This window comes from Arvicola amphibius, chromosome 17 (genome assembly GCF_903992535.2).
Source record: "Arvicola amphibius chromosome 17, mArvAmp1.2, whole genome shotgun sequence".
NCBI lineage: Eukaryota > Metazoa > Chordata > Mammalia > Rodentia > Cricetidae > Arvicola > Arvicola amphibius.
The window spans coordinates 11,934,706-11,956,954 of NC_052063.2; the positions used below are offsets into that span (position 1 = coordinate 11,934,706).

Below are 22,249 nucleotides of genomic sequence, written 5' to 3' on the forward strand. Positions count from 1 at the left end.
TTTTTTCTTGTTCTTCTCCTCGCTCTGAATGAGACACCGACCCTGGATGTTTTCACTTGTAACCCATCTAACCATATCGTGCATGTTCAGTGTGTGGCCATGTTTCTCTCCAACAGAAATACTAGGGTATCCTAAATCTTTGCCTTTGTCAAGAGCTGTCTCAGACCATGTCCTCTTCAATGATGCCAGGCTTAGTTAGCTTCATAAATCAGAGAGTTGATCGATTTATTCCCTTGTTAAGAATGTTGCCTTGTTTTCGAGATTCCAGATGGGTCCAATCTTTTGATATTGTGACACAATGATGCCATCTAAAAAATTTATACTTAAGGACAGCACAGGTAGGGTAAAAAACAAAATCAAGAAAAAGTTCTATTTTTAAGTAAATTTACAACTTTGTATTGGGCTGCCTTCATCAGTTCTCTGGGATACAGGCAACCCGGGACCATTGGTTGGTTGATTGGACACACTTTCTAGGGTTTTTCAAAATATCGTATCTTAACACACAGTTTTTCTTTATGTTCTAGCCTTATACACTTCACACACCATTATTTCATGTCCTTCTTTGTCCATTATTCTGTTTGTTTGCTTCTCGCTTTGACTTTTTCACATATATTAACACAGTCTAGAAAAATTTATTTCATTCACTATTTATGTGGCCATTTTTACCCTTCAGACCTTTGTTCTACTACCAACTCTTTCTAGAAACCTTCCTGGTATCTTCCTCCAGATTCATTAAACTTTGTGCGTGCCACTAAGGACACTCGTGAATTCTCAAGGCTCCTGATCCCTAACGTTTTTCTGTGCATCCCTGTTCAGGACTGCAGTCCCTCAGACCCTGAAATTTCTATGACCCCTTGCCTGCCGGAGTAAACAGTTTGTTTTCCTGTGCTTGCAGCTGCTCTGAGCACGAGACCCTCATGAGTTCCTGATAGCAGGGGAGTGTTTTCTGGTGGGCTTGCAGCTGATAAATCCTGAGAGCTAGGGCATGGCCATTAGTGAAGGAGAGCCCTATATAAGCTGCCCTAGAGTACAATAAAATTGGCATTCTTGTTTCAAGGATGACCCATGTCTGTCTGCCTCTCTGTCTGCCTCTCTCTCTCTCTCTCTCTCTCTCTCTCTCTCTCTCTCTCTCTCTCTCTCTCTCTCTCTCTCTCTCTCTCTCTGTGTGTGTGTGTTTCAATCTCCAGCCCTTTGCCCAACTCGTGAACCATCCCATGGGGGCTACAGGCACTAAGGTACACATCCCTAGAACTGAGCAGTGGCTGGTAGGTCACTGAAAGGGATTACAGTGTGCTCTGGCCAAGAATTGGCATACAGTTACTAGAATATAATAGACAGTGTTGTACTTTGCAGTGTCCCAAGGAGGAAGAATAGCCTTGTGAAAGCCATGAGGCTAGAGTAAAGAGTATACAGAAAGTTGGTTTCACTGGAGCAGAGTCTAGGAGGTGTTGTGGGCTGAACTGCGTCATCCACTGAAGCCATAGGCTCTAGCATGTTGTAATGGATTCAGAGATAGAGTCTTCAGAGTGGTGATTTTCTAAAAAATTGTCATGGTTAGCAATGGGATGCTCATTCTTTGCCAGTGCACATAGCAATGGCATTAGTATGGCTCTAATCTAGTAGATTGTCTCTTTAGGAAATCAGAAAAAGAAGAGAGATTAAATCCAAACTAAATGAAAGAAAAAGACAATAATACATATATACTAAATATTAATAAAAGCTATCTTTATTAAACATTTCCTGAGATCTGGGCATGATCTTAAACTACTTTCTGCCCATTTTTTTTAATGTTCACAATTAGATACTAGTTAAAATTATTCTGATTACTATCTTTGATTTCAGATAAGAAAATGGATCTTGCTGAACTCCAACAATAGTGCCAAGTTCACAATTAGGTAAGAGTGGTAATCGTGGTTTGCGCTCAGACCTCCACAACACAGCACTCCAACAGCCTGTAGACTTGGTGTGAGCACATTTATATTACTCGGCATTTTCTTATTAATCTGCATGCTTGTTATTTCTATGCAGGTATATTTGCATTGTGCATATACATGTATACATACACACACACACACACACACACACACACACACACACACCGCCAATTCTTTGTTAATTGGAGGCTATTCTGCTAACATTCTGGAGAGCAGTTTAGAGGTCAGCCCTTCATACTATCATCACTGGAAATTGTCCTTGCAATGAAATGATCTTCCATGAAGGACATCTGTGGAGGCAGATGTGACTAGAGCCATGAAAAATTTCCATTTGCTCCTGAGAGCCTTTCCAGCTCCACGTCCTTGGGTTACGGAATCATCGCGTATTCCATGGCCATTACCGCTCATTTATGTTAATATTTTCTTCAAACGGAGAAAGGCAGCTTCCCTAAAATATCAGAACATCAAACCTGCATTTTTAACGCAAGACATCAAAGGCACAAAGTCAGAAAGAGCCTCACTCTGTCACCATGACTACCCGACAATTATTGTGTCATGTCGGGCAAGTTACTTATCTTTCCGGGTCCGCAAACTCTCAGCTATAAATGGAAGCGGGAAAGCACTCCAGTGTTCCTTCCTCAACCTTCTCTGCCCTTTCTCTTCTACACAGCTGACAGTTGTGACTGCCGGAACAATATGAGCCTGCCGTAATCAAGTCCCAGTCTCCATAAAGGCTAAAGTGAGGCCGTATTAACGACCTTCTCCAAACTTTCCAATGGATTTCCATTCATCAAAATAAAAACTTAATTTCTTCTGGTGGTCTCACAACATAATTCCCACCCCCTGTCTTTTCTCTCCAATCACCTATCATTCCCCTAACTTTCTTCTTTCTGTTAGTTTGCGAGAGATGTCATAACGGAGTAGCATCGGCAAGGAGGCTTGAACATTTCCAGGCCTTTCTCTGCCCATGCCACACTTTGGTGTCTTGGCATTTTGTAACGCAAACATTTGTTTAAAGCCACCAGCTTTCTAAGCAGTGCCCCAATGGCACTGTGTTACTGTTGATAGGCTGTGTTTTCGTTTCCATTAGAACCAGACTGTCTCTCATGTTGTTGAGATTTCTTTCCTCCCTACAGCCTAAGTTCCAGGTATATAGAGGGCATTGCTTTTGATAATACACATTTCTGTCGCTGGATTCAAGTTTACGTCTCTGATGTTTAGAGAACACATCTTGGGCGTTGTCTTACTGAGGTACGTTTAGGATGTAGAATTTTATCTGTCCTGCTGAATTATTCTGTGCATGCCCCAAGGACGAGCACCCCATTGTTAATTGGTACACATATCGCCAGGTAAAAACAGTAGATAGCACTATTCAAATCTTCTACATTCTCACCAATTCTCTCCTTTCATGATCAACCGCTCAGAGTGGGGTGCTTGTCTTCCCTACTGAAAGTGTTGGAACTCTAAAGTGTCATTATTAATGTAGTTACCTCAGCTTTCTTTAAATAAATACATTTATTTTTCAATAATTTTATACATATATGTAGTGGGTTTTAGTCAGTTCTATCCTATCAACCTCTCTCATGCCCCCTCTCCTGAGCTTTCTTCTGATGAGTGTTTATATGGTATGACTATTGACATATTTTGTTATTAGTTTTAGAAATCTATTTATGAAGTGGTATGTTTCAGACAATAAGTAGTTGACCACTGTCTTTTTAGCCAATTTAGAATTACTTGTGGCTAAACATAGAAATGTCTTTAATATACACTCTGGTTGTTGGTTTGATCCTGACTGCCCCCTCTCCATACATTCATATTTTGAACAGATATAGTACTGTGTTGAAGACCGCAGATGCTTCAGGGGTTGAGGTCAGGATTGGGCCATAGATCATGAGGAGAAGACCTGGTTCCTCCCCACATCCTCTTAATGCTGGTCTCTGGCAAGTGAAGAACCTCTGTTCCACATGTATGTGGCCATGAATAGAGGCTACCACCACCGTGGCATTCCCATTAGCATGATAACATGTTTTCTAGACAGAAATTTTTCTTCAATTTTTGTTTAAGTTCCCATCTTGGGTAGTAAGTCACCTTTACTTTTGTCTGTATGTGAATCCTCATTTAATTTGTATTTCTTAAAAAGATATGTTCACAATATAAAGAAATCTTGGTTAAAAGTTTTTATTGTTCAGTAATTTAGACATTCCCTTATATTGTCATTTGGACAGAAAGGCTTTCATATGAAAGGACGACTATGTTATTCTTATTTCCATCTATGACATCTACACCCACTCCTGTTGTTTCTAAGATTTTATCTCTATTACTATCTTATTCCCAGTTTCACCGTTTTTCTTAGGTTCTTTTTTTTTGAGGTTTATTATTCTTAGATACATTGAATTTATTGGTTCTTCCATGCCATACGATTTCTATGGCTGTGATGAAGCACCATGACCAAAAGCAACCTGAAGAGGAAAGGGTTTATTTCCTTTTAAACTTCCAGGTAACAGTCCACCAGTGAAGGAAGTCAGGGCAGGAAGGCACAAAGGGCAGGAAGGCACGAAGGGCAGGAATCTGGAAGCAGGGACTGAAGCAGAGCATGGAGAAATGCTGATTACTGATTTTCTTCCATGATGTGCTTAGCTTGCTTTCTAGGAGGACCCAAGAGACTCCTCCCCAAGGAGTGACACCATCCCCATTAGCCTGGGTCCTCCCAAATCAATCATTAATCAAGAAAATGCCCCCACAGACTTGCCTACAGCCAATCTTATGGAGGCATTTTCTCAATTATGGTTCCTTCTTCTTAGTTATGTCTAGGTTCATGTCAAGATGACAAAACTCAACCAGCACGTGTGGGTTTCTAGCGTCATCCAGTCTACAGTTCCAATTGGTCTTCATTCTCTCAAGTCTTCTGCTACCCGTACCTCCCCCACGGAAACTCCCATTATATGGATGCTAGTGTTCTTGTCTGTGTTACTGCCCCACATTTCAGTGTTGTTTACATTTTTTAGTCTTTTGGTATTTTTAAAATCTATACTCAAGCTCACTGACGTTTTCTTTATAGTATCAAGTCAGGTTAAAAACCTCTGAGGAGCATTTTATAGTCAGTGTATTTTTGACCTATAGACGCTTCTTAGTATTCTTATATTCGTAGTGTTCTTATTTACCCTGTCTTTTTTATCATGCTCGACTTTTGCTTAGCCTTTCTGAACATACAGGGAATGAATACAATAAATGTTTTATAGCACTTGTCTGCTACCTTAATCATCTTGGCCTTTCCCCCCTTTCTGCTCATTGACTTCTTCCTACATTCATGACCTTGTTGTGTTCCTTAAAATAACGTTTGTAATCCGCTGTTATTTGGTTGGGGCACCCAGTTGAGCTGCTTGGAAGCAGCTGCATCTTATCAGAAGTCATTAATCTAGAGATATCTTACTCCCGTTACTAAAATAGTCACTCTCTGAGGATTTGATATGATGTTTACTGAACTATGAAGGTCCCTTCTTGACCTTGGCATCATAAATGAAACCCAGCCTTGTGTACACCCCAAGAATTTTGTAACTCGTCTTTGACATTGTCTCACTCGTTGTGCTCAGCGAAGTTGTCTCTAGTGAAAGTCCACATCGGAACATAGCCTGTGACTTGGGGAGACGCTCCTGTGTCTCTGAAGAGCTCTGTCTTCCTTTGCCCAGCTTTCTTTATTCTGACACTTACCTCTCCAATCTTAGCTTCCTGGCTTTTCTAAACATCTGCCTCCATTTCCTCAGCTCATCAAGATTGACAAGCCTTGAGTGGCCCCCCAGAAACTTCCTACAAGCAGCCTACTGATGTATGCAAGGAAAGGCGCACTCTAACTTCAAAGTCACTATTGCTAGAATGGAAGTCACCATATGATAACATGGCTAAACCCTCCTCATGTCCTCCTAGCAGGTCCATTCCCGGTGAGCCATCACTTTGCTTTAGATTGAAGGATTCCATGACGTTAACCTTGTTCCATGCAGCGAGGCCAAAGGATGCCCCATTGCAGCATCCTTTTGGCCATGATTTAGTATTCTCACTCCACACTGAAATATTTTTTACGAGAAATAGATCAGATGGCAAAAAGAAACCAGTGGTTAAATATGAACCAGGGCAGGGTCTGACACCCGTACTTTCTCATGTTACTTATAAACGCGCCCAGCCTACAAAATAAGGGGGAACAAAACTCCAGAAGTTTGAGCTTTATGCTTCATTTAATAGTTTCATGTGGTGAGTTTTATGGCCTTTAGAATGTGCGCAGAGATTGAATTTCACTTTTCAAAGGAGTACTTTGCTCCGTGGCCCGGTTCAGGGCCATCCGATAACAAATTAATTCTCCCCATAAATACTTGAACGTACTTAAGTTTGCACTTGCCCTTTGTCTGGTATTCTCTTTGACTTTTATAACAATATGCATTTTGCCCAGCGAGTATCTGTTGTCAGCTGCTTCTCGATGAACCCAAAAGGCCTTGAGGTCCCCAGCAAGATCCTGAGCAATCGAGTCTCAGCTGAGAAAGAAGAAAACCCAGGCCATATCGAGTGTTCCTGGTTGTGCCTTTTATCAACTTCAAACTTAGAACTCCCGGGGTCCTTAAAACTTTCTCAAAATAGCTTCATGCAGCATCTGGAGATCTTGGTTGTAGGCTAGAATAACCCAAGAAGGATTTCACTTCCCCAGTACTCTGGCTGCAGCCTTCGCTAATTCAGTCAGAATATTTGTGTTTGGGCCTATGCGTAAGTCTTGTGTGTATGGATACATTCGTGTGTGTGTGTGTGTGTGTGCACATGTGTGTGCAGATGCGCTCATATGTAGATTTATTGTACATGCATTTCAACAGCTTGTATCTTCCTCATTCACTTTACCACATGCCTTTTAGTTTTTTGAAACCGGGTCTCTCTATCACCGAACCCAGACCTTGAGGATTCAGCCAGAGTGGTTAGCCAGCAAGCATTGGGGATCCTCTTTTCTCTGTCTCCTTTGCGCTAGGATGTCCTCCTATGCCTCTATGCTAGCTAGTTTTATGTAAACTCGACCCAAGCTAGGGTACTCTGAGAGGGGAGAACCTCAACCGAGAGCCAGTCTTCATAAGATCAGGCGGTAGGCAAAGCCTCTAAAGCATCTTCTTCATTCTTGATTAATGGCGAGGTGATAACAGCTGTAGGTGGTTGCCATCCTGGGCTGGTGGTTTGGGGTTCGAAAAGAAAGGAGGCTGAGCAAGCCAGGGGAAGCAAGCCAGGAAGCAGTACCCCTCCGTGACCTCTGCATCAGCCCCTGACTCCAGCTTCCTGCCCAGTTCCTCAGGGAGTTCTGATTGAGGATATGTAAGTCAAATCAGTCCTTTCTTTCCCAAGGTACTTTAGGCTGTGGTGTTTTATCATGACCATAGCAACTCTAAGCAAACTGCCATGTTTATTTTTTGCACATGGAAAACCCATGTGCAAAACGGGCATCAAAACACAAGTCCTCAGACTTGTAGAGCAAGCCCTTCACCAGCAGAGCCATCTCCACCCAAGAACTGGTGTTTGAAAAACACGGGTATTCTACAGTGCTAATATGCTTTTGTGTAAAGGTAGCATAGTTTTGTTATCACAAACCAATAATTAAACTCTTACGAAATCCCATCTGTGGATATATTAAAGAGGCAGGGCAGGAGCATTGCTCAAACCGTACATTTGTTTTGGTCTGTCCAGTATCCCTTTAAAAGTGCGGTCTTCATTTAAAAAGAAAACAGGGATCTGATGATAAGAATCTCAATGTTCAGCTTCTCTTGCAACCTTAGCAGTTCATGGCCCTGTCTCTGGTTTATCCCAGGGACAAGCAGCTGGTGCTTGTCGAAGCAGACTCCTTTAGAGAGGGCTGTAAGAGTTGGGGTTTCCACAGGCCTCTCCCACTCGGGTCCTCAGTCTAGGCCCCATAGGCAGCGCTCTGGATACCTCTTATTGTCTAAGTTCACAGAAGTCTGTCAAGGCCCAGCTTCCTTTGTCTCTTCCATTTCCAAACACAGGAGATTCCAGCTTGTGCCAAGGAGCCGCCTTTGATCTGAATGACTCAAGTCATCCCTTCACCTCTGGGTTGTAGAGCAGGTTATCAGGTTCCTCTCCCCATTCTCTACCAGCCCACTTCCCCAGCCCAGAGAGTTCGTTCTGTACTTTTGCTCGGAACAACAAAAACAAAGCCTGGCTAAACATCTCTTCTCCAAAGCTCCTCAAGGCTGAGTGGCAGCTGCCTGATCTGTTTTCCACCCAGAGCTGTGCGTACAGAGAAAGCCAACAGCACAAGGCCACTCTGCTTTTGACCTTCCTAGGGCTGAATGCACAGCCAGTCAACAGCGCAGCTGAAAATAGAACCCAGGACTTTCAAATCATTGTTCTGCTCACTGAGCTCTGTTTCCTCCCATAAGGACCTGGTTAAGCAACGTCCTGTTTTGCAAAAGCAGAAGTCACAATATACATATGAGAAACGGGACAGGGCACAAGGCCCCACCCTTAGGAAAGATGGTTCTGTGGCATAAAGGAGTGGGGTTTGCTTCTACTCCCGCAGGTTTGGGGTTGGAAGCAGTCTCAGAGCGTGTTAAATCATTTGCTTTGCCATGTGTGGCATTTTGAAGGAGTTCTCAGAGTGCCAACTGTCAGGTATTTGCCTGACAACCCACTGAAAGGACATTTGTGAAAGGGACAGACGGATGAGTGTACAGAGGTGGTCAGGGGCCTGGAACCAGCGGACCGGCGTAGCAAGAACAGTGGGAAAGAACCAGAAGCTTGGTGACAGGTCTTTCTGCTTTAAGGGTGTTCATGTGGCCTATAGAGGGCAGATTGAAACTACAGAAATGCCCCCTGGGCAACACTGCAGTCAACCCAGACTTGGAGGCTGACCCAAGAGGACCATGTGATCAGGACCAGCCTGAGCTACATAGGCAGCTTGTGGCTATTGTTTAGAGCTGCCTTAAGGGAAGGAAGGAGGAGGAGAGGAGAGAGGAGAGGACAGCAATTTAAGCAATTGCTGAAATCAAGCAATAAAGGAATTTTATTTGAGGTTAAACAGCAGAATTACAATCCAGAACACACACACACACACACACACACACACACACACACACACACACACAGGGGTGTCTGCTTGTATGTCAAGAGAACAAAGAAAAACCTGAAAATTTTATCAATAAAGGAATCTACACATGAGCACTCCTGGCCACACTCAGTGCTTGGGGGAATGGTGACCTCTGATTGGTGGGTGGGGCTGTGACTGTGTAAAGCTAGTTTTAAAGTTGTCATCAGCAGAGATTGATGGTCTGAGGGGTTCTCCTTGCCCTTAGCACCCCTACTCCACTTTATTGGGGGGTGGTAGGAATTTTCACAGAGGGCTAAGGGTGGTTGACATTTCCTGATGTTCCTAAGAAGACTTCAAACCCCTTTGCCCATGCTAGGCCTATGGTGAAGGCTTGCTAGGTTTTCAGGGTCTTCTCAGAGTTGATTCTCAGTGTACTCTCGGAGGGCAGAATGTTAGGATTCTGGCTGCAGCTGTCTCAATATCCAGTGCATGACCCCTCCCCAGGATATAGCAGAGCAGATGCCAGGAGCCAGACCAGATTTGTGGCATGTGAACCCTGGCTCTCCCATCTCACAGCTGTCAGACTCCAACAGAACAATTTTGTATCTTTCTGTCTGTTAGACTGTAAGACAGCAGGCCAGACCTCAGTTTAGTCAGTCTAAACTTGAAATGGGTTGTTACTCACGGATTGCTTCAGAAGATTCTGGGCACAGGTATTAGGTTTAGTTACGGGTCATCAATAAACGACTTATGAATAGAAAGATATTGCATTCACAGTATAGAATGGGTAGGACACATCCCATGACTTCCTTCCTTCCTTGGAGCAGCCTGCTTTATATTCTAGAAGTAGGAGCTTGAGATGCCCATCCTAATTGCTCCATGCTACAGATAAGGCACCTGAGGCACAGGGAGGTTGGGTAATTTACTTATATTTACCCACCAGGCGTCTGCAGGCATATGACAGGAAGGAAGGGCTGGACACCGTACATACTGATACCACATTCCCACCATTATTGTGCCAATTGGGTCTCTATTTCCTAGGAAAATCGTGTAGGAAGCTGTTTATGATGTTACTCAGATGCACAGATACAATCATTTACTGACGCCTTGGAAGCAGCAAAAAAATTTAAAAGTATGTGTATGAGACGATGCCGGTGACTAACAAACCCATGCGACATCTTACAGTGGCCTCGCTTAGCATATCAAAGGGTGCTAAAATAATAATTAGCCCTGGGAACGAAGAACAAGAACAACCAGTCATTCTGACAGACCTCAGTGCAACTTGATATATGTGTGTCGCTCACTCAGAGTAACTTACGTGAACAAAAGACCATGTTGAAACTGGGAGCACCACGAACTCGTTTTCTCTGTTAAGACATACTTAACTGTGAAGCCATGTGTGCGTGTGTGTGTGCGCGCGCGCGCGCGCGCGCGTGCGTTTGCACGAGTGTGTGTGTGTGTGTGTGTGTGTGTGTGTGCGCGTGCGCGCGCGCGCGTGTGCGTGTGTGTGCGTGTGTGCGTATGTGTGTGTGGTATCGTTTTCCTGAATGTGGATGTGTCTACCTACACACATACAAATACATTCGCATGTTTTGCATGTTTTTCTTATCTTTCAATTGCTTCCCCAGTCATAAATAGGACTAGAAATGATGAGCTGCAAATATCGCTAATTTCCCTCCTGGGAAACTTTGAAAATTATATATAGAGAACCTATTTCTGACGGGGGAGGGGAGGCATACCTCTCAAATCCTGAACTTAGCCTTTCACGGTTAAAACTGTACATCAAATCTAGTTGGTTCTTTCCCTTACCTTTGCTTCCCCCTCCCTGCCTCATTTATCTCTGTAAAGTCGTGATGAAACTGAACGCGCGTCTTCAGAGAAAAGCCAGTATCAAAACTCAGAGAAACACCCAGTAGTGGCAGCAGGACACAAACCACGGCAGCCCCAGATTGCGGCTTGTGTTCGCAAGGGTTCACACCCTGAAAGGCAGGGGGAGATGCGTACACACATTCCAGCTTCTGCAATGTTCAAGCTCCTTCCCATGGGGGAAAAAACAATTCTATTATATCAGCAACTCTGGTCCTTGGGTTTCCCCTGCCCAGGTTGACAACACGGCATGAGTCACAAGATGGTTTCGAAAATGAAAACATCTCAGTGTCTGGCCCTGCTCATCCGCACATATGATGAGAGCCCGTGTGAAGCCATTTCTCCACTATCAGCTGAGAAGAACAAGGGGCCCTCTTCACTCAAGTGAGAAAACAGATGTTCCAGGGCTCAGGCAAGGAGGAGGTAAAGGTTCACTCATGGTGCTGAAACCCAGCGAGTACCAGCAATTTTAAAGATTTCAGTAAAAAGGGAGGCTGTGATGGAAATAAAATTTGCCCCCCTAGGTGATGTCTTAGTACTTCAGGTGTACACAAATGAGTCGTATCACTTCCCAGGTATCAATTCTTCTGTGACTCCCATTCACTAGACTTGTGAATTCCACCTGCCTCAGAGCTCTCAACTTGACCTGCCATCCTATGATATCCTACGAGCTCACCTCAGCCCTTAGTGTTTGGAATTCGCTTCCCACATCTTCACTGGGAGAGTCATTTGTTAAGATCGGGCTCAGAGATCATTTTCCCTCAGGATCCTTAGATACCTTATTAATCAGGGTAGGAACCTCTCCTTTAGGATCCCCAAATACCCAAGATTCCCTCTATCCAGGGGACCCTTAAACCTGGCGGGTATGAGTTTAATAAACCATCCAAGCAGTGCACAGGCCCTGTGCAGAGGTTTTCATTCCCTTAGTCTCAGCTGGGCTGGGGGACCTATATTTAGAGTGTCCAATTGACTCCACCATGTAGCTAATGCTGAGAGCCCCTACTTACTGTAACCCTGACAGCACAGAATGCCAAAAGCTTTATGGTGCTCTTCCCTGAGATTGAATTTCTACAGAACTGGAATTACTTTGTGTAGATGTATATACCCCCTGAGATTTTAAAATACCAAGCCCTAGAAGGCATTCAGTAAGTAACTTATGAATAATGAATGAGAGGCAGAATGAATAACACCTATACAGCCCAGCTTCCCACTCACCAGTGTTTAAAAGCTCCTGTATGAGTCGCACAGTTGTTTGGAGTTAGAAATTATGGCAAAGTATCAGAATCCGTGTGGCTCCCTGATGTTTGGAGAGAAAAGATATAGTCTAAAAGAAATGCCTGTGAAATCAGATAAAATATGGTCTGTAAGAAAAACTTGAGAAATTTTAAACTGATTAAGAGAATGTACTGGGGTTGGAGGGATAGAGGCAGGAAATTGACCCTTGCAGAAACTTTGGGAGAGGGGCAAGTGCCAAGGTATTCTGCATCTGGAGATGGGGAGAAGTAAAAAGCCCTAATCGTGGGGCCATTGGCTCCAAAGAGATATGGAAGCCACCAGAGCCAGGAAGACACCTAGCATCACCTTCTGACCTGCAGTCAGGGCCTGAAGGTCAGCTAGCCTGGAGGAAAATGGGCCGTGTGGGAGTCCGCCGTGGGCATCCTGACACACAACTGTGTCTTGTCTGCCCTCTGAGTCTTCACTCTGGCGTGCATGATAAACACTGAGAGATGTAGGAATGTTTCCTGTTTAATAGGCTTGTGAGATAGACTTCCTTCTCCCCCGTTTCACCCTTCAGGAGCGTTGAAGGTGTGCTTCAAGTCATCCACACGGATGCTTGTGGACTTGTCCACCCAAACATAGCTTCCCATAGTGTTCACCTGCTATGACTGCTCTGCTTACATACAGTAGATGACCTAGGAGCTGTGATGCCAGGCACGTTTGAGCTGCTGGCCTTTCTCCAGCCCTGTACATAGTTCCTGTTTGTGGAGACTACAGTACTAACTTCCAGGGCTCGGAACACAATTGGGAAATTCTTTGGCTTTTGGAGCTCTTGGCTCTAAGCTCAGTTTGATCTGAGTTCAAATCCCAAATGTAGTTGGCCAAATAAACACTTTGGGGGTCAAGGAAAGTTTAATACCTGTTGTTTGGCTTCATTGTTTATGATGTCAATAAACAGTGGACCCGTCTTCGATCACTTCTATGATCTGATGCCCTGTACGCTGAGCTCAACACTCCCATGTAAAAAGCATACAGTTAGGGATTTTACTCTCCTCTGCCATTATCCCTTTATTGAGAAGCCAGAGTTTCAAATGCAGCTCACGAACAGTCTGTGTCTTATGGAGACTAATCCTTTGACCTTACTGTAGATTTTATACCCTCCTTTGGATTTTTGACAGGTGAAAAAAAATATATATCACCCTTCTCTTTCAGCCTGTGTCTTCTGATAGCTAGTGCGGGCTAGCATTTTCTAAATCGCGGAAGAGAAGGTGACTGCTACATTTATAACTGACCTTATTCAAGAATCCAGTTACACAACCCTTACCTCGCTCTCAAAACAGAGGCATGTGTCACGAGAAGGGCTCCAGAGGAGGTGAGAGCAGTCAGCTGTGCCTGACCTTGGCGGCATTTGCTTAATCCAGATGGGTCCTGCTTTGCCTTCGGTGAGAATGAGCTAGAGGCCCGTGACATCTACAGTCAGACCCTTTCTTAAGCATCTATGTCTAGTTCTTGCAACTTATAAGCAAGCCAGTTGACTTACCCAAAGATCAAAAACAAAAACGAAAATTTAAAAAAAAAACCACATTAAATAGCAGCAGATTCTTCACAGGTGAATTGGTGTTTCTGTCCTTTCTCTCTTTTACATCCACGGCATGAGAGGATCGTAATGGCTGCTTTCCACCCCGACATACTCCCATCAGCACCCCGCTTCCAAATGCCTTCCAACAGGTCTTCTTCCTTCTGGCTTATGTTCATCTTAACCGTAAGAATCAGGTCTTTGTTAATGCCTGCTAAGAAAGGCTCTCGGCTTTCTGCCAGACTGTGTCTTGCTGGACCCAAAGCTTCCCGTGGATGACGCCAGTTCATCGCGACTCTGCTGTCGTCTCCTGGAAGGGAATTGCCCATTAGTTCTGCACGACCCCAAACACTACGAAAATGTGCCTTGAGAACTGTGTAGGGAGAGAAATGCTTATTGGTTCGGCTACTCTAACAAGATGCCTTGGACTGGGTGGTTTAAACCCCAAATCTCTGTAGGGTGTAGTTCCAGAGCAGGGTGCTAGTGTGGTTGGTTTCTTGGTGAGGCCTCCCTGTCCAGTTCTGCTGTCACTCCTGCCCACAGGTACAGAGTGACATGTGACAGAGAAGTGGGGAGAGGAGGAGGGCAGAGGAGCAGATAGACGGAAGATGCTTCTTTTTTTTCAAAATGAAGGCATTATTATTAATTCTCTTCCTTAGTAACCTCGTTTAAACCTGATTATCCCCTCCCCCCCCCAAGGTCTTCCTGCAATGACTAGGATCATCACATTTGGATTTGAAGGCTTTGACATGTGAACTTGGAGAGAATATATAGAGAAATAACAGTGCAAAAAATAATGCTTAGTACATCCTTCTTCATTTCCTGTGTTAAACCAATCATACAGACTCAGCTCATTTCTCTCTCTCTCTCTCTCTCTCTCTCTCTCTCTCTCTCTTTCTCTCTCTCTTTAAATTTGTCACCACTCTTTAGGGTAAGTCTTAACTCCTTTCTTATAATCAAGAAAATTGAGGCTCAGAGATTAGTAAATTACCCAAGGCATTTTGTTGCAAAACTTGTACTCTGGTTATCACAAAGATTTACAGGAATCCTTTTAAAAATAATATTATAATTACATCATTATTTCTTCCCTTTCCTATTTTGAAATCTTCCCATGTACTCCCTGCTTACTCTTGTTCAAATTTATGATCTCTTTTTTCTTTGTTACATATATTTATCTATATATGTACATACATTATTTCTAGTTACATAAATACAGTTCTATCAGTCTATATAATGTCACTCCTCATCTATGTTTTAGGACTGAACAGTTAGTATTGGATAACAAATTGGTGTGCTCTTCCCTGGGAAGACTGTTTCTCCCACCCTTGCCTTCCTGGGTTGCCTGTAGTTCTTTGTCTAGGGTAGAGCTTTTCCTCTCTCCCTGTCAGCGTGTCTCTTGGGTCATCCTTGTTCAGCTCACTTTTAGATTGACATGTTAGTTAGATTTTATGGGTGTAGCTTCTGACATATCTGAGAGACAAACACGTCATAACAAACTCCCGTTCCTCTGGTTCTTAAATCTTTCCCTTCCCCCTCTTTTAAAATGATCCCAGCGCCTTTGGTGCAGGACTTGTGTTCTGGATGCATCATTGGGATAGGGTTGCACAGCTCTGCCTTTTCATCTGTTGGGGTTTTCTGTGATGTACTCTTGTCTGTTGCAAAGAGAAGTTTCTTTGATGACGGGCAAGAACTACACTATCTATGGGTATAAGGACAAATATTTAAAATATAGTTAGTGATTGTGCTGGTTTAGTAAAGTGGTGGTTGTGTGTTCTCTTTTAAGACCCATAGCTTCACTAACCCTGGGTAGTTGACTTAGTTTCTGGAACAAGGCATGATCTCCCTTCTGTTGAGCATTCCTTAAGTCCAGTTAGAGAGCTGTCAGTTACCTTGACGGTATGCATGTCCCTCACTACACCTTTAGGGTCATCATGTCATGATGAGCATTGTGGTTCACAGGTGTCATAGCGTGGTAGGACCATTGGTTGCTCCCTTTCTTTGGAAACGTGTCTGATGTCTTCTGCTACCATGAAACCTAGACTTCAGGGAGGAGGCTTTTAGGTCAAACCCAACTCAGGGGCCTCTAGACTCTGTGTCTGAAGTTCATGGTGTCACAGGGACTACTTGCCTTCCAGACTTCCAGGAATTCTTGAATGTGTCTTTAGTGACCGAAGAAAAAGTTCTTCTGGGAAATGGAGAATCTCTTAATGGAAAGTTTGCCCAAATGGAATATTCTACCCTTGAAAGCTTCAAGGAGAGACTCGCCTAATGCCTTTGGATAAAGAATGAAATGTCTCTTACCCCTATGTCAAGAAGGCTTTGCATCCATTTTCCAATCCAACTAGAAATGTAGAAGTCAGACATGATTTGAGATGTAATAACAATGGATGTCCCCGAGGGAGCTATTGCCCTGAGTGTGCAACATGCATTTCATAAGTATTATCTCATTTACCAAGACATGGCCCCCTGCAAGAGGGATACCACTCACTTATGTACTCAGGTGGACTGACTTTTAAATGATGTAAATTAGTCAACTTGCATGTATTGGGAAGCCGGGAATCTGGATGTATGTGAATAATGCACATTGCTAGACAGTACATTTGTATCAGAGGACAGAACAAGATCCTAACATTCTCATTCTCTCTTCCTATTGGGTCAGTTCTTCTGCCTGGCAGCTCGAGGAGTTTGTAGGAACCACCCTGATGAATACAGAATGGCCACAACTGGCAATCACCATCATAGAGAATGCCAACCCTGTCCCCACTGAACCTGTAGCCATTAAAAACAGAACTTAAAAGGTAAGAAGCACAGGGGGACGTCCCTCTTGCAAATGAGGTCATTTCAAAAATAAAACATTATCAGTCATCGGTAGATCTCAGAAACAGAAGTAAGGCCTCTCCAGAAGTCCCCTCTCTGGCGACACTTCCCTGAAGCGTTACTTCTTGTTTAGTTTAATAGGTTCAGAAATAATGAGGAATGATAACATCTACCAAGCTGGACTGATGGGAAGAGAAAGGATTACCAACATTTATTTGTTTTTAGTTGATTGCTGTGTGAAGATGCCAAATCAAGCAGGCCATCACGGAGGGAATATATATAAATACTGACCTTGGATTTCACCACAACATTAGAACAATGACCTAGTCCAGTTTTGTTGGCCACTGATGGCTTGACTCATTTTTTCTTTTCTTTTTTTTTTTTTTTTATTAAATAGTGGCTTACATTGCTTACTGAAAGCTGACCATGACAGCAGATCTTTTTCTGGGAACTGAGTAAGTTTAAATTATATAATGACCCGATAGCAGAGGACTTGAGAGATAGGGTCAGAGATAGGAAATGAATCAGACTTGGCAAGAGCCCTGCCCACTCATGTTGCAGCTGCGTGAAATGAAGGGCAGCCAACACATTCCCTGGAGTCCCACAGAACGGACCAAACGCTTGTATCTTTTCAAGATTCATGTGTTGAAGACACAGGCCCCAGAGTGATGGCATTTGCAGTTTGGAGATAATTAAGTTTAGATGAGGTTATGGGAATAAGACATTCATGGTAGGGTTACTGTCCTTAGAGGAAGAGAGTGATCTGGCCCTCCTCCTCCTCTTTCCCCATCTCCTACCCCCATACAAGGCTACAGTGGCTGTACGTGACAGCCTTCATCTTGAACTTCCTAGTTCCAGCATTTGTGGTAATTTAGTATGGAAGCCTGAACTACATAAGATAAAGTGGGCTTAAGTGTTTTCTAGCCTGAATTAGGCAGGGTTCTTTGGAGGGAAGGAATCAATACAGTGTGTGCGTGTGCGTGTGCATGTAGAAAGAATTTCTTAGATTGGCTTATATGGTAGGATTTGGGTAACTGAACAATGGCCATCAGCTCGCCAGAGGGACACAAAACCTTGCAGCTGCTTGGTCCACGAAGCCAGACGCCTTAGCTGCCCTAACCCAATGGTGGAAGCTGGAGAATTTCTGGTGTGCAGTTGCCATGGGAAGGCTGGAGAAGCAAGGGCAACAACAATAGTCGCATTTGTTCTGGGAGGAGAAGGGAGCCGGGCGCACACAACTTTCACCTCTGACCTTTCTGTATCTGGGTCAGTTATTCGTTCAAAGTTAACCACATGGAGGGCAGCCTTTTCCTACTCACTCAATCCTCCTTGGAAATGCCCTCAGAGACATCTCTAGGGGCATGTTCTCTTAGCAACTCTAAATCCTCATCAAGCCAATCATCAAAGCCTACAGAATGACACCGTCTATTCTTATTGGACCACTGGTATTTCCATGAATTTCTCAAAATTGAAGAAGCTTATATTAACCTGGAAATATTATCCCCAACTCCAAAGTCAGGTATAATGTATAGAAGAAACATTTCAGAAGACAATTTAAAAAATGTTCATTAATTTTCAAGTGTGTATCAAGCAGCTTCAAAATAGGCTATGTAAAGCATGTGTTTGGGATGGAGGAGGCAGTCAAAGCAAAGGCAGGGCAAACGGCAATGCATCATAGTCCACACCAAATGCCAAGGGCCAGAAACTCATGATGCAATCACTGAGAGCAAAGCCTTAACATGGTGACATCAACTCTTGGTCATCAGCGGTGGCCCAAATCAGTTCAGTCTAGTGGAGAAGACAGGGGAAAGGTCATGAGAATGAGCCATACTACAGAAGGGACCGTCTTAATGAGGGTGACAAGCAAAATGCAGTAGAGGGGGGGCGTCCCTTGAATGCAGAGGTGTGGCATGGGTAGGAACAGAAAGCCGTGATGAATTGTTTGGTTTGGTGTGTTATGGGTGGTTGTATGTCAGCACAATTGGAGTTTTCTCATATAAATGGGTCCACTCAGTGAGCTGGCATGTAAGAAACCAACAAGCATACAGTAGTAACAGAAGATTCTAATTCTGTTTCTCATAAGACTTCATGGAAGACCAGTCTGCAACCTCAGGACAGACATTGCTGGGTGTATAGTCAGGACAGCTGGGGTCAAGACTGAGCCCCCTGGCTCAGGACAACCTTGATTCCATAAGTCTATTCCAGTATTCCTAGAATACTCATGCATGCTCATAATTATTGAATTTGGAGCTGGGTAGGCTGAGAGTCAATAAGAAACTCTCCTGTAGAAAAACTATCTTCATTGATGGCCTACCTTTGGGCTGTGAATTGGGCCAATCTGTTTCCATATAAAATTTAAAATTACTGATGGGGATTGTATTGAATCCATAGACTGATTATGGTAGGATGGTTGGTTATTTTGCAGCATTAATCCTACCCATCCATAAGCATGGGAAGTCTTTGCATCTTCTGATACCCATTTCAATTTCTTTCTTTAATGAGTTAAAGTTTTTATGATACAAGTCTTTTACTTCCTTGATTAAATTTATTCCAAGATTTTTTTCTTTTATAACATCATAGTTAGGATTGCTTCCTTTATTTCATTCTCAGTATGTTTATTGTTGGTATGTAGAAAGGAATAATGGCTGGTGTGTGTTCGTTTGGTACCCTGCTACATTGTTGAAAGTGTCCATCAGCTGTAGAAGTTTCCTCACAGAGCCTTTCGGGACGATTATGTATCGAGTCATATCATCTGAAATAAAGGTGCTTCGATTCCTCCCTTTCCTCTCTGTATGCCCTTGATCTTCTTCACTGGCTTTATGCTCTAACAAAGACTTCAAGGGCTGTGTTGAATAGAAACGGAGAGAGTGGGCATCCTTGTGTTTCTAATGTTAGAGGAAATGCTTTGAGCTTTTCTCCACTTAGTGTAACTGGAGGGTTCTCTCCTGCTCGCCAGTTCCTGAAAAACCTCTCCGAGGCTTACTATTAATTACAATCTGCTTGTCCTATCAACCCAAGCTTATTATTAACTAGCTCTTACAACCATTTTTGTTATTCTATATTTTACCATGAGGTTTGTGGCTTGTTACCTCTCATCTTGCTTCCCCGGCAGCTGCTGGTGTCTCTCTGACTCTGCCTTCTTTCTCCCTCTGTATCTGCTTGGGTTTCCTACCTAGCTATATTCTGCCCTGCCACATGCCAATGGAGTGTTGTTCATCAACCAATAAAAGCAACACCTATTCACAGCATATAGAAGGACATCAACTTAGCATCAGCATGATATTGTCTGTGGGCTTATTACATATTGATTGCCTTTGTTATGTTGCAATATGCTCCCCGTATCACTACATTCTCTAGGACTTTTATCATGAAGGAATGTTGGATTAAAAATCTAAGTTGTGAATTTTCTTCTGCACTTCAGATTTTTGAAGGCCAATCCTATAGGCAAGGAATGGCTTCAGAGGAACGCATTTCCCCAAACCAAGTTCTGATCGATTAAATGCCAAGATTTAAAGAAAGAACTTCTGGTTGCTTATTGAGCTAAAGTACTAATCCTATTTTCCCCCACTATAAATGAATATTTTTCTTTTAGTATATGAGTAAATTTAGAATCCCAGAGGAATAAAGATTGTACCTCATTAGAAGTATTTCCCCCATGTCTGCAGATATTACAAGTAACTGTCAGCAAATCAGTCACTCCATCAATCCCACACAGGTGATTTAATATTTGGGGCTTTGAGGGTTTTTTTTTTTTTTAAAGATTATTTAAGTTGCTAAGTGACTGACTCTTTTCAGCTCTTTGGAGAGCTGAACAGTCACTTCCTGGTTTCCTAGTATTTGATGAGAAACTGAGTTCTCAGAGGGAGATTTAGGGAGCATTCATTCTTTGATGTTTGATATTATGGCTGGGAGAGACTCAGACCCACTTGGGCTCCAGATGTCATACATCAGAATTGAAGGCATCGATTCTATCTGGCTGAGCGCGAGGGACTGTTAGAAACATGGAGGAGAATGGAATTGCAGGCCTGTCACATGCATGGAACCCAGGATGAACATAGGCATGGCTGCCGGGGTCCTGCTGAGATTGGAGGGTGAGAACAGCTGACCACCACCCTCAGGCTGCTGCACAGAGGATGGCTTGCTCACTTGCGTTTCCTTTTCTTTCCCTGGTTTCCTAGTCACACACATAAAGGGCAGTGAAATGCCAACGTGACCGGACTGAAAGGTTGGCATAGGAAACTGTGGAGATAACGAGAGACGAGAGGGGACGGCAGGCCCGCAATGCTGAGCTTTACGTCCCCGCTGCAACTCTTAACCAGAAAAGGACATTCATTGAGTGCACGCATGTGCGGAAGGAGACACACAGAGACAGACAGACAGAGAACAGAGAATAGAAAGAGAAAGACAGAGGGAAATGGAGACAGAGACAGAGAAAGACCGAGACAAGGAGATACAGATGCAGAGAGATACGGGGACAGAGAGAAGAACGCAGTGTTGGCATGGTACCATTCCACTTCACTGTTTTCTTAAAGAAAAGTAATTCCTTGGAGGTGATAGCTCTGTTAGGATTTTTGCTTGTGCAGAACTCTCTTGTAACTACCAACACAGTAGTTACACTCTTCAGAAGGATGTTTGAGTTGACATATTCTGTACCAGATACTGATCTAGACACAGGACTCGGCAGAAGAAAAGAAGATTTTTGGTTTTGTGCGGGCCAGTTAATATCCGAGGGCTTGAATTCTCTAGTGAGCATGAACATAAAATTTGATTGGGGAAAAACATCGTTTAAAATTTTTAAAAAAAGATTTATTATAGCTTTAATTCTCTCTTTCTCTTTCTCTTGTGTGTGCATGTGTGTACGTGCATGTTGTGTGCATGTGTGTGTGTTTATCTGAGGAAGGCAGAAGAGGCCATTAGTCCTCTGAAATAACGGCAAGTGGCCAACTATCCGATGATGGTTGATTATTCAATCCTTTTCTACAGATGAGAAAGTTGAACCGCAGGGAGTTTAGGGAACCACTGAAAGCTGCATAGCTGGGGAGCAGTAAGGCAAAAGCTTGAACCCCATAATCCAGATGTGGAACCTATGCTCTTGTCCACTGGGTTGGACTGACAGTGTTTCTCCATCATGCATTGATGGTGTGGCTCTGTTTTTCTGGTGTCACTGTGCTTTATATGAAAATGTTTTAGCACCCTTGATTTTGTTCTTCAGGGCTTTTGCTCTCTACACTGATTTACTGGATGCAACTTAACAGTGACACCTTCATCCTTTCAATCATGTGGACAGCACCTAAGCAAGAAGGGCAAGCCCTGCTGATATCATCACTCTCCCTACTGAGATAAAAGGGCTGTGCCTGTTACATCCTCTGTGGCCAACACATGGTAGCTCTGACAATTGTACGTTTCTGGCTCTGTGAGGTCAGAAACTTGGAAGCTGCATCTGCTTTCTCCGGCAGGACCTCTGATCTGGGGTAGGAAGACAATCAGAGGTGGAAGGCATATTTCCAAGTTTTCTGGAAAGAGCTTTTATGAAGGAAAGCCCATGGTGACGTCCCTCACAATGGAAATGGGGCAAGAGAGGAGGGTAGGATAAGATACTAAGGCACTCACGTGGGCTGTCTTGAAGGTTGCATGCCGTAGTGGTTCTGCCCAACACATAGTCCCACTGCAGAGCACAGGGAGCTCAAACAGCTGCTCCTAGGCCAATTTCTTGCCTTACAAAAAAAAAAACAAAACATCATTTGTAAAATCCCTTCATGATGTAAGAGATGAGAAAGA

The 22,249-nt window shown here is 43.4% G+C and overlaps 1 long non-coding RNA gene across 1 annotated transcript in view; it reads left to right on the forward strand.

Moving 5' to 3' along the window:
* LOC119803215 overlaps positions 1-22,249 on the forward strand; it is a 101,235-nt gene that overhangs the window by 70,813 nt on the left and 8,173 nt on the right. Inside the window, exon 3 of the long non-coding RNA XR_005283616.1 lies at positions 16,314-16,452. This is a non-coding gene — a long non-coding RNA (uncharacterized LOC119803215). The remainder of the gene's footprint in view (positions 1-16,313; positions 16,453-22,249) is intronic.